Source organism: Lutzomyia longipalpis, chromosome 1 (genome assembly GCF_024334085.1).
Source record: "Lutzomyia longipalpis isolate SR_M1_2022 chromosome 1, ASM2433408v1".
Taxonomy (NCBI): domain Eukaryota; kingdom Metazoa; phylum Arthropoda; class Insecta; order Diptera; family Psychodidae; genus Lutzomyia; species Lutzomyia longipalpis.
This window is the reverse complement of record NC_074707.1, coordinates 43128083-43140991: the sequence shown is the minus strand read 5'-3', so window position 1 is coordinate 43140991 and position 12909 is coordinate 43128083. Positions and strand designations below refer to the sequence as shown.

Here is a 12909-nt window from a genome sequence, read left to right as displayed (position 1 = left end):
GGAAACCCCAAAAGTATTCTTAATTATTAAAAAAAATCGAGCTCTGGCATTACTGAGATTTTTTTTAATTAATTAGTGAAAGAAAGATTGAAAGTAGTAATAATTATAGATATACATATATTACCGACATATATATAATTTTGCTTTTTTTATTTCAAAAGTATTTCTCTCTGAAATCAATCAATTAACCGAATGAACAAACATATACGGTGATTGTGGACTGTTGGAAAATTTCTCATTGACAGAGAGATGCTTCTGAAAAGGGAGATGATGAAATTTGAAGATGGTACACACCGAAATGTCATTCTAAGGATGGCAAAAAGGCTTCCTTCAGAAATGTGTGTAACCAATAGCATTTGAAGATAGAGAAAATATCTCTGTGTCTCGTGTTCACAATATAATTTATTTGATGTGGACTCCCCATGAAGTATCACATTTTAATTGGGCTCTCAACCATTCTCCTCTTTATTACATTCGTATGTGCTGTATACCCACCATACCATATAATATATACTTGCATTATTGATGTCGTATTTACCCATTTTGTACGGTTTCACTCGATAATTATAATTTGATTGAATCGATTGGTGAATATATGTAGCTCTTTCGTATTTGTGTGTCTCTCTCTTTATACCATGAAGGAAAATTCATTAAACACAGTGAAATTCAAGTGATTCTATGAATACACACAAGTAGTCAATTTAATGCAAAATTTACCACCTTTCCTCATCAATACTGGAACTCTCTCTCTCTCTCCATAAATAAAATTTCCTATTTTTTATTGAAGAATAAATTGTGTAATATTCAATGTCCGCTCATATGCCTATAAAAAGCTCGCTAAAAACAACGGAAGTAAAAGTTTATGCATGATGTATATTATTTAATTTTTCCTGCTTTATTTTTCTAAAAATATTTTCCCGATTTTCATTCTATTAGTTGGCTTTTTTCCCCTATTTTCCTCCTCATCACACATCATTGTAAAATTAATTTGATCTCAAAGAGCTTTTTAATACTTTGATGGTATCAAGTAATATTGTTAAATATTGTGTAAAATAAAAATAAATAAAATAAAATTAATAAATTAATGAAATTAATTGAAAATAATTTTTTTAATGATGTTCATTTCTGTTATGTATCGAATTTTATATAATTAAAATTTTAAATATTGAATTGTATATGCTTGATTAAAGTTTAAAAATAAATCAACTTTAAATTGCAAATAATGCAAAAAAAATCATATCAAATTCTTTGAATGATTCTATGTTGTAAATATCACTCGTCGGCAATTATAGCAAATGTTTATGTTTCACCTTCTTGGAAAACTTTCAATAAACATAATTACATTGTTCATTTCCGATTTGTAGATATTTTCATTTCAATTATGTACAAATTAACGATGTTCTCCGTGCAATCTTTGATCTTCCGGGTATTCATTTAAAATGGTTTCAGTGAGTTCAAGGACTTGTTGGTTGTTTTGAATTTTTCCCTATCGCCTTCGGAAAATCAGCAGAACCAACATAGGGGCACAAGGAAGACAAATCGATAAAAAATAGAAAAGTCTACGGGTTTCCTTGTTCGTTGTCTTTCGTCTTGATATTCCACTCCTCCTGCGCGTGGAAAGCCATGGAGCTCTCCTTAATTGTAATTAATATGAACAATTTGAGCTCGCCTTATTATATGTTGTCTATGTCTCTCTACTCCTACGTGTACATTTGAACCAAATAGAGCCCCTCATTTGAATCCAGGAAATGCTCCTCCTGCGACAAATTTATACAAATAGCACAACAACCGAGACTGAAGGAATGGAAAATTGAGGACGATGAGACTCTATGTGGGGGTTTGGTAGACTTGGGGGTTTGGGGACACATCACCAAGAGAGGTGGAATGATGCTGAAGATGGTGGTACGGTGTTTGTCGGAGAAGAAGCACTTTTCTTATCTTGCGCACCCTGAAATACTTCTCTTGTATACATTATGTTTTGCCATACAAAATTGCCCCATGCACAAAATATCCAAACAACTTGCACATGAATGGAGTTGGAGTAGAGAAATTGCAGTAATTGAAGCTCAACTATACTAAATTTATCTTTTTTTTTCACCCTCTCCACCTCTGCCCGTTTTGCCAAATGTAGAAACGCTAAATTGCATTTTTTAGCGAGTTAAATTTGTGCTAAATTAGAGGGTGGGAAAAAGAGAAAATTCAAAATTTAATATTATTGGGAATATTACGAAAATTATTGCTCAATACTTCTACTCTGTCTTTATCATTGATTTAATTTACTATTGAGCACAAATAAATCAACCCCGTATTTGACAAAAGAAAATTTCTCTGTGTGAAAAACTCGTGAAAAATCCAATTCAATAGAGAAAGATTAAAGTATGAGCGAGCAGCACTAGAGGTGGATTTCTGCATAAACTCTTTTATCCATGGAAAGCCAATCAATTGGATGAAAAATCACAAGGCGTTGGCTGACGGTGTCAGTCGTAGCGGAAAATAAATGACAATGTCCTGCACTCCCTTAATACATCCTGCCAAGTGACGATGCATAGAGGGGGTGTGGGTGGAGTGGAGGGACAATATTGAGTCTGTGTCATGGGAAGATTGAGGAGAATGGTTAGGAGGGGTATACACAATGGCAAAAATGTACAAAGTGCCGGACGAGGTTTCGGTAAAAGTGGATCGACCTGGGAGAGATGGTATCAAACGTTAGGGAAAACCCTCCGCCCTTTCCCGTGAAAAAAGCGTCGACGCTATTTCCGCCCTCTTGTATATGTCTCGCTCACGTCGAGAGCTCAATGGCTGTTGTCTTCGGGCTGACGTCCGTTGGCGAAACAATGCGGGGTGAGCACAAAAAATTAATGAGCTAAATGTAAACAAATTACTTAACAATTTCGCTGGCGAGATAATTAAGTTTACGATGAGTGTTGCTTTCTACCGCGGGCGGTGGGTGGGAGAAAATGACTTAGAGTTGGGCGCGCGAAAGCAGCTGCGGAGACAAGTTGCGGCTTATGCTTTTCATTGCTACTTTCATCATCGTAATTGTTGTGCTATTTAAAGTGAATTTGATCCTTTTTAATTCCTTCCCATTTAACTTCACGTACAACATACCTACTTCTCTGCTATGTATGTTGTTTTTTTTCTCATCCCCCTCCCCCTGTCCGGTGTGGAGGAAGTTTATCACGGCACTTGAGCATGCTAAACTACAATCTCTCTCACCAGTTGCTCCATGCCAATTCACTTCTTTGTCTTCGCATCTCCCGGAAGGGGAGGAATGGGGGAATACAATTTGAGGAGAGAGTATTTTGGTGTCATCATCATCAAAGTGAAATTTCGGTGGTGGGATGCGGAGTTCGAAATCAAATTGGATTGACGAAATGGAAAATTACACCTGAGGAGGGACTTTCTTTTACAACCCCATGTATGGGTGCCAGTCTATTTTGCACAACCTCACAAATAGAGACAATCTACGGGGTTGGGAGCGATTATAGAGCATTTCAACTTTACCTCAAATGATACTCTCGAGGAGCTCAAATTGCCATTTCTCCCAAGGGGCTTTACTCTCTATATAATTTAACTCAAATATTACTTCATTTGAATTGAGGAAAAATTCATCTGAATTGGTTTGAATGATAAGAACAGAATTTTAGAGCTTTCGAAATGAAGGAGATACTTATTGTATTAGCTGGAAAATTCAGGATAATACAATTTTTGAACTTTTCATTTGATCTTAGGGAGGGGTGGGAGTTAATAAAAAAAACTTTTCATTTTCATTTTAATCAAAATAAAAACTCAAGAACATTTGAAAAAAAAACTATGAAATAATTCTTCTTTGAAGAATTGAAAAGCTTTTCAAAATGACATTAAAAATCCTCTTGAAAGCTTAATTTTTTTTTCAGATTCAGATTCAGATTTTATTTGAGGCGAATGCGTATAGTCGCTTTCATCCCACTGCGACCTGAAAGGTCTATTGTGGAAGGGTCCTCGGTTCTTTATCATCATTATCTGATATATATTGAAGATCGATATTGCCCAAGCCGAACGACAGCTCGCGGAAATTTCTTTCCTCAATGATCGGAATCGATCGCCAAAGGGTAGGCAAATGTTTCCATTTACCCTATCACAGAATCAACAAAGAGCGCTCAGAGGGTTATCATTTGTGAAACTGGATTTGTGTACAGATTGGAAAGTCATCTAGGTGTTACTTTCGTTCTCCGTATTGATGCAAAGAGGGCCATTGTTTTTTGTGGATGAGAGTGCATCTCTTTTCTCTCAATCCAACAATCTGACCAACGTGTACCACTACAACGTTAGCCAGGTAGGGGCATTTTCATCTCTGTTTTTCGGCGTTCGCTTCCGTGTGCCTGAGAGAGACATACCCACAGCTGTGGTCACCCAGCGTGAATACAGCATGCCTTCTCGGCGAGCACAGTACGAGTTTTGCCTATCGAGATACAAACATCCTATCCCTTTTACGGGCGGTACCGTCTGTATTCGAACCAGAGACTCTATGGACACAACTCGAGTGTTCTATCCACTGCTCCCTGGGCCCTCTTAATTTTTTTTTTTTACAAAGTAGCTCATATAAATTCTAAAGAAGTCAACAAGATCATTCTTTTGCGATATATCAAAATAACTTGCCTAGCTTCGCAGGAAGTAAATTTAGCCCATCAATTTTAGAAATTTTAATTTAAGAAAAACTGTAAAAAAATTCCCAAGTAAATCCACATAGAGCGCCTAACCCCTTGATTCAGCATTAGCAGAGGGAAAGTTCAAGAGACACACAAAATTGTCATTATCCCATTTTACTGGCAATTCTCTAATTAGATGTGTTACGTAATGACTTCCCCACGTCTACCACCCCCTTTATGCCCATGTGGTATTACATTTGGACCCCGGAAATTTCCTCCTGTCAATTCTGATGGGAAAATTGCGCGTTGAACTGAGCTTCAAAAGGCATATCACTTGATATTTCCTGCGGCCTCCGCAAATGACAGAGAAAGGTTCCTTTTCCATGCTTAAATATTTGCACCGCTATATATGAAGTGGATAATTTGCCAAGGACAGTCCAAAAGGAAGATCAAATTAAATTTATTGCCTCAAAGACACTTCTGTTTGAGTGGTTTTAGTCAGACAGTCAATATGTTGGTGAAGTGAATATAGAGATGATGCAGTGCGGATGGGTTCCTAGAAATTGTCTTGTCTCTTCAGCATATACCAAATTTCTCTTATTGTGCATATAATTGGCAATATGGGGTTGAAATAATGTATATAATCAGAGAGGATGCATTAATAGTAGGTACCTTCCTATTGATTAAAGATAAACCAAAGAGTAACGTCTGATTGTCTCTATTTGATTTTAACGGTTAAACTCTGAAATTTAATTGAATTTTTGCTATGTATGTAGTTCGTAATATTATAGGTGTAGCTATATAGAAAAACTCGTATGAATAAGAAGGGTGAGCAGGGTACCGCCCCGGGTGGGTTTGAATTGTGTACTTCATTATCGAATTACAGGCGCCAACGAGAGGAGTCGCCTTGTCGTGTGTGTCAAAACCCTTCTATCGCCTAATGATGATGATTAGATAAACACAAACACATCATTACCATGATCCTTTTGGCCAGGATGCGTTGACTCCCGATGGTCTCGCGGCGCCACAAGACGCCAAAGAGGTTGCTCTTTGTCATCTTCAATGTGCCATGACACGGAGAGGGCTTCCGGGTGATGTGATACCGAATCCCCACGCAGCCCATGTGGGCCTCGAGCACTCGAGAAGGGTGTTTATTTTTGGGACGCGCGCACACATTCCCATAATGACTTGTGATGAATAGTCCACTAACGAGAGGTAATTTCAGCTCAAATTACAAGCGCTTCTGGGTACCAGAGTGCCACCCCCGTGTATGCGCGCATTTGGGGGGATGGGTCACGCGGCGACGACAATTTGGCGACAGGGCTGAAAGAATGCATGCAAATTGGACGGGGTTGATCAAGCGAAGAGATTCTTGCGCGTGTTGCTGAAATATTCGCACAAATGGGATGGTGGTGGGTTATATACATATACACACACAATTTGAGGTCTCTCCCATTGACCGAGATAGCATACACAAGAGCAAAAAGCAAGCAAACTAACTATTTAACCCAATTAACTGAGCGCACAGTGAATTCTTGTTTATTCCATTTATTCCCCAAAGTGATTAATCTTCCGCACTATAGATGCGAGAGCCTTTTCCACCCACGACCACGCAAGCCCTTAATCCCAGATTGGTGATAATTTTGGGTGAAAAATGGGAAAATTCTTACTTAACTAATATATATTATTTTCATATATGTATTTATAGATTTTCAAACAAATCTAAATTCCAACTTTAATAGTGTTAACTTTACGGTTTTACGTTTTACGCACAACTCCGTTGATATGTATTCCATTCCATACGGCTGGAAGGCAAAATACTAATATTGCATTTTAATCTTTAATATATACCAGGGATGGATTATTGCAATTTTCGTTTAATATTGATTAATATTCTGTGAATTTTCTGAATGAGCTTATCGGGGAGATTACAATCGATGAATTAGATTCTAAACCACTTAACATTGAGAGCATCTTCAATTGCAAGGACACTCACAGAACGGAACAAGAGAGACATAAGATTGTTTCTCATCATGGGATATTATATGTGTAATTTCCTAATCTGCTATTTTCCACTGGATTTAGTATATAGGTAGAGGCAGCTACATGATTGATCTCTGAGCACAAGATATTGCCGATTTACGGGAATCACGTGGAGGAATCCATGAATTTTGCAACTCAAAGGAAACGATATATCTAACAAACATTAATTTGCACAATGGAGTGTATATTGCAGTTGGAAGTCTGGCAAAATTCCTACGATACGTACTACATGTACGTCTTACCTAATATGCAAAAGCTGCGAATGATTCTGTGCAAAAGAAATTTTTTAAACTAAATTCCTTCAGCTACATAAATGTGAAACAATTACTTTGAAAGCCTGGTTGAAAGCTCTCTAATTTGAAGGAAGAATCACTCCTGGAATCACTAAGGAAGATTCCAAAAGAACTCCCTCTGAAGAGCTATATACAAGTAAAGTGGCAAAGAGATGGAAGTGAAAAGCCCATCGTTTATGCTAACATGTGTTTTTCATGCCTCAAGAAAACGATACACTTTTGTGACCCATCAATGACACCTTCGGGGTCTCTTTTTTGGGGGAAAAGAACCATATACCAATTTTCTCCTTTTTGCGGTATACGAGAGAGAAGAAGGAGGTTGAGTATCCCTTTGATAATGCGATAGCATCCCCATAGTGAAGAGGATCGAAAGTATGGGAGCATCTTGAAACCCACCCGCATGCCCTTTTGCGCGAAGATTCCATCCCTGGGGAAATCGAATTGAAATTTAGAGTGGATTGGACAGCACCGTGGTATGGGGGTCAGTGACGATGTGGGGATGGAAAAGTTCCAATATTTGCATTTGCCATGTCGATGGAATGGTCTCTTCTCCAGGGCCAAGGAGATGATGAAGAGACTCGGTCGTGTTTTCAAATCAATCAAGGAATGGCACAAACTATCCCATCCCCCAAGATGTCATTCGATTCGGTTGGCGACTCCTTCTTTTTTTCAGTCTTGCCCTTTTTTATGCCCCCCGCTCACATAGCTGACTGCTCCTTTTTTTTCTAACCCCTCACAGCTTTGACGGCTATCTCTGTATACGTCCTTTGGGTTTCTTTTCCTTGCATCACGTCGTTTACCATTGGGAATTATTTTCTCATTTTGCCGAGGCAACCCTCAGTGGCCAATGGACCAAGATATGCCCCCCGTGCGTTTGTGGAGGAGATACGTAATGCAAAAAAGGACGCGTCGCACACAAAAGACCCATTGCAGGATATTACTTTAATCAAGGAAATTGACAAAATCGATTTGATGCAAAATAAATTAAATTAAATTGATTCACAACTCGCTCTGCATGAGGCGGACAAGCTCAGAGCGTTGACCAAATTGATAACTCCTCTCTGTAACAACTTTTTCCATTCACCCGATAAATGTAGGAAAATGACGCTGACATATTCTGTTATATATAATGCTATAGTAAATCGAAACACTTTACTGAAAGAACTACTTTTAATATGACTAGCTTGAAAAAAAATCTTTTTTTTTAGGAATAAATAGAGCTTTTAAACATTATTATAAAGTGATGAAATTGAGATCTTTATGAAATTAAAAAGCTGGTTTTCACTTATTTGAAATGCCTAAGATGGTTAAGAAAAATCCAATTAAGAATAATTTTAGAATATTTTCATACATATACTTTTTATTTTAATAAATATACCAAAAGAATAATCATTGATTAATTTTGTAACAAGCAAAATGTGTAAGGTGATGCGTGTTCCAGGTAAACTTGTTCCTGTTTGTAACAAAATATTCAAACATATGGCTCAATTCCAGCATCCACCAACACCCACCCCCACCGCCAAAGGGAAACTTTTCTTCCCTTCGCACATTCTTCTGTGAGTCGCGTGTCGCATGAAGCTTGTGTAAGAAGAGCTAAGAAGTGGCGTCCGATATACAAGAACATCACCCCCGGCCCCAAGGGTAGATTCAGTTGCGTGGGAGTTCTGCGTGTGTATGGCTGTGATCTCCTAGGGGGCGCCAATTACTGTCAGAGTCGAAGCCATTTCCTGCCTTTGCTAGCGGGTGGGAAATTAAAACAAACTGCTATCGCGTTCTGCCCTACACACAGGACATTTGTCACTTGTCACAGCTTCCTCTGCGCATCTCAAAGACGACTCCCATCTCTCCGGGGGGTTTTCTGTTAACGCTCTTCTGGTATGCAGAGAGCATATTTAGTCGTTATTTTAGTACACAGAATTTAAAAAATGTAAAAATTTTATCCTTAGGAGGACTCCTTGATTCCTTATTCCACTCTGATTCTATTATTTTAGCTCTTCGCAGTTTACATACTTTTACATGGGATATGTTATGTACTTGAGTACATAATAAAACACTTACATTTTTGTATTCAAACAACAATTAAAATTAAAATTAAAAAGTTTCTATTTCATTTTACTTAACCAGAATTATCTAATTTTCATATAAAAATTATTTTACAAATATTAATAAAATTTAGAATGATTTTTTGACCAATTTTTTGACTAGAAAATTTTTCAAAGATTAAAAAAGTATTCCAGCGTCAAATGAAGATAGTGAGTTGCTGTAAAAAAACCAGAAAACCATAATAATAAACTTATAATGAAATGTAATTTTATCACAATAAGAAACTATGAATAAAAGCTATAATTGATTAATCAATTTAGATAACTTATGGCTTGCATTCTGAGTCTGAGAATAATTTGAATAGAGGCTAGTTTTCCAGTTTTTGAGAGTAAAACAGCTAGAACTAGAATTAGCTAAAATAAGAACAAAAATTTATGCTGAATCTTTATAACGAACATAGAGTTCAAAAAAATAATCTCATGAAACTTCTCAAAATAACGGAAAGTATTTAAATAGCATAATGTTGTTTCAGCATGGTTGAGGAGCATGATTGAGAATGTTTTTAGCACTCGATTAGTACAAAATTCCACATCATACATAGCGAATACACCGGTGTGAACAGAGTACAGCCGTTGCACATAGCGTCTTATGTCACTGAAAAAGACCATAGATGTTGAATGAATGTATGCTACAATGCGCCCTCTGCTTGTTAAACCGTTCCATCGGTCTCATCGCGGTGAATTGAGTGACAGTTCAAGCTCAGGCGGTGTCGTCGTCGCGTCGGGAGTTTAGAAATTATCTATCGCATAGCAATTCCAGAGGAATTGCTCCACAAAATCCGGTTAAATTTCTCCTCAAAAGGGTGTTTTGCAGTGATTAGTTTCACTTTTGGCCACCCAGTGGATTCCATCTGTGTTCTATTCCCAAAATTTAAGCCTAAATTTGCGGCATCTGCGAATTTACAGCCGACCTAGGCATAAAACAGACTTTTTGGTTTTTCTTTTACACCGCAGAGGTTTCTTGATTTTTTTATACCTCTCTTGAGTGCAGAAGAGATTTTCACTGTTTATTTCTGTGACAATATATTTTCCTGCAGTGTTGCCTAAAATTAAGTCTCTTCATTGCTCAACACTGATATCACACACATTTACGGTGAGTTTTCTTATGAAATGACGCTTTGATAAAGATTAGACAGTAATTCTATTCATTAATGAGTAAACTACATACATATGAGACTCATATTAGTCAAAGTATAATTCCGGAAATTGTAAATCCCTTTTTACACTCCTTCCGAAAGTACCTTCTATATATCATTTCCGTAAAAATACTATATATAATCCATTTAAAGATTTAATAGGATTTTTTGCAGTAAGTTTATGGCGTGAAAAAATCCCAAATGATTGCGATAGAGATCTAGTAGAGAGATGCTGGGAAATGGTTTTTAATATACCTTTTCTCCATTTCCTTCTACCCCCCTCCTGTGTGCCCCCCGCCACCCCAAAAGAGCCTCATTTTCTACATGCCGAGCTTTCTTCTTCCTGGAAGCTTTCTTACTATGTAGTATTCTCTTGTTATGACTTTCGCTTTTATTTTACCCCATCTCTCAAAATCCACCATGTCAATATTCTTGTTCACACACACAGTTACAAAAACACCCCACTGGGATTTTTTTACACGTCCACCGTAAAGGGATGAGCGTGTGTTGGTGGGAGGGAGAAAAAAAAACATCCCTTTTGCCTTTTGATCATCTCCCGAAGACAACAGAGAAAAAAATTATAAACAAAGTGGATGCCAAGCCGGTGTTTTACATTTTACACCAAAGGGAAAACATGTAGATTTTTTTTCAACCCCCCAGAAGAATCCGTCGGTAAATATTTATGAAGGCACAACCCAAAGAATTTTTCGTGGGGTATGTTCGACCTATACTGTGTTAATCAGAAGTAGAAATGGGATGTTTAGAACTGGGTCCGAGGATGGGTCTCAAAATGGGATTTTGTGGGCGGTGAAGCGGTATTCCGTGATTTCTTCATAATAACCAGAAAGAAGGAGAATAAAAAAAATTAATACAAGATCCCTTAGATCGATATTGGACGAATGGTCAGAATCGAGGCCATTTCCTCGTCATGATATATCGGTTGGACCCATCTTCTGAAAACATTGTTCTGCAATTTCATCCTTATCTCACATCGTCACCTTGATGGATAAAGGTTCGATGCTCAAGATTGACGAGTGAGGTAGACCACACGAGCCACATAGGGGTGAGGGACTGAATTTGAGATTTTCCATCCTAAAAAGCCCCCTGACTGTTCAATTAATCCATATGGGTTGTGTGTGTGCCTTCCACAGCACATAAATTTTATATTAAGAAGATTTCACACTTTCTTTATTAGTGTGTCGTTATTTTTTCTTGTTGTCTTCTCCCTCCAATTTTTCAAATCCTCTTTTATTTGAGACCATTTCAAAGAGGTTTTTGTGTGCTCTATTATAAGACTAGGAACTTGATTGGCAGGGAATTTTCGTCATGACGAAATATTGCAAATATTTCATTTGAAAAATATTCATTTTCATTTCTTGTATGGACTGTATAAGAATCTTATTTGATTTTAAAGATTCATTCTTCCGTTAAAGCTTTACTTCAGTTAAGCTACTTACATATTTATTGGGAAAATTGCTTATAAGGAGAGCTTTAATATTTATAGAAAAGAAAGAAGAGGAATCCAAGATTTGTTGAAATATTGAAAGATTTTATGAATTATTCCATATGAGTTACATAACGGTTTTAAGGTTCTATACATATTAATCTATTCAAAACTTTTTTGCATTTAAGCACAACCAGGTGGAAAAGAAGGATTATTAGTTTTTTACCCAATAAAATTATTTCTCAAGCTTATCAACCAATCAGAGAAATCTTTAGTCTTCTTCTTATTTACTGAAACGTCTATGAAAATTTAAACTGCGATTTGATTGGACAATAGATTAAGCTCCACCTTATTGCAAAATAGTCTTAAATAGAGCTTTTAAAAAATATGTTATGCCTATATTAATTTCATGTACAATACCACATAATCCAAAATATGTAATATGAAAATTATAATTAAAATTGTTACTCAACAAGATGCTCAATTCAAGAAAAGTATCATTAGATCTTCAAAAGACGTATTCTTGTTCATTAAATTCAACAGTACGTAATGGTACGTAATAATCCTTATAATCCTTGATATATAGCATCGCTTGAAATTTTCATTTATTTCCAGCACCATTACTAAATAATTCTTGAACATTGGTCCAATATTCTTCCACACAAAAGATTTATCCCTCTTTGCATTTTCGTGTGTGTGCGTTTCTGGGCAAAAATGCGACGAGCAAAATTCCCTTCCCGCGCCTGTCTTCCATCCCAAAAACTCCGCGGATGATAAATCGACATTGGGGAGTCTTTAGGGCTCATTTCATTATTTATTATTTTATTTCTCCGGCACACAGAAGATGAAGAACAGTCACATACAAAAAAATATTACAAACGCCCCCGGGCATAAAATTCACATTTTCTCTCTTGGTGGTGCTTTTTGTTGGTGGTAACACTGCTGAATTCTTTTTCTTTGCGCTCTCGTAGCACAATCCCACCATATCCATGTCAATCCTCGCGCAATTCCACGAATTACTCCATTTTTTTTCTTTCTTGTTATCTTCATTGCGTTTCCACGGTAAATCCACTCTCATCTTGTTCAAAAAGAGCTTTTCCTGTACTAAAGACGAATGATGTCGCAATGGAACTCTTTTTTTTTCCTCGAAATTATCAGATTTCCCGACGTGGTGGTATGTCTTTTTCCACGTTTTGTGCGGGACCCCCTTCCACACAAAAGGGGTGACTTTCGGATGGAGTTTGGGGGGTTAATTCAATTTTT

General features: G+C 37.0%; 1 protein-coding gene across 3 annotated transcripts in view; it reads left to right on the top strand.

Annotated features, from left to right (window-relative positions):
• The first annotated feature begins 9742 nt into the window (after nt 1–9742).
• Nucleotides 9743–12909, top strand: part of LOC129787489 (uncharacterized) — a 47543-nt gene continuing 44376 nt past the window's right edge. For 2 of the 3 annotated variants that reach the window (XM_055823106.1, XM_055823103.1), the window contains exon 1: nt 9743–10159. The gene's annotated coding sequence lies outside the window, so the exon portion shown is untranslated. The remainder of the gene's footprint in view (nt 10160–12909) is intronic. The other variant, XM_055823105.1, reaches the window with a different exon arrangement.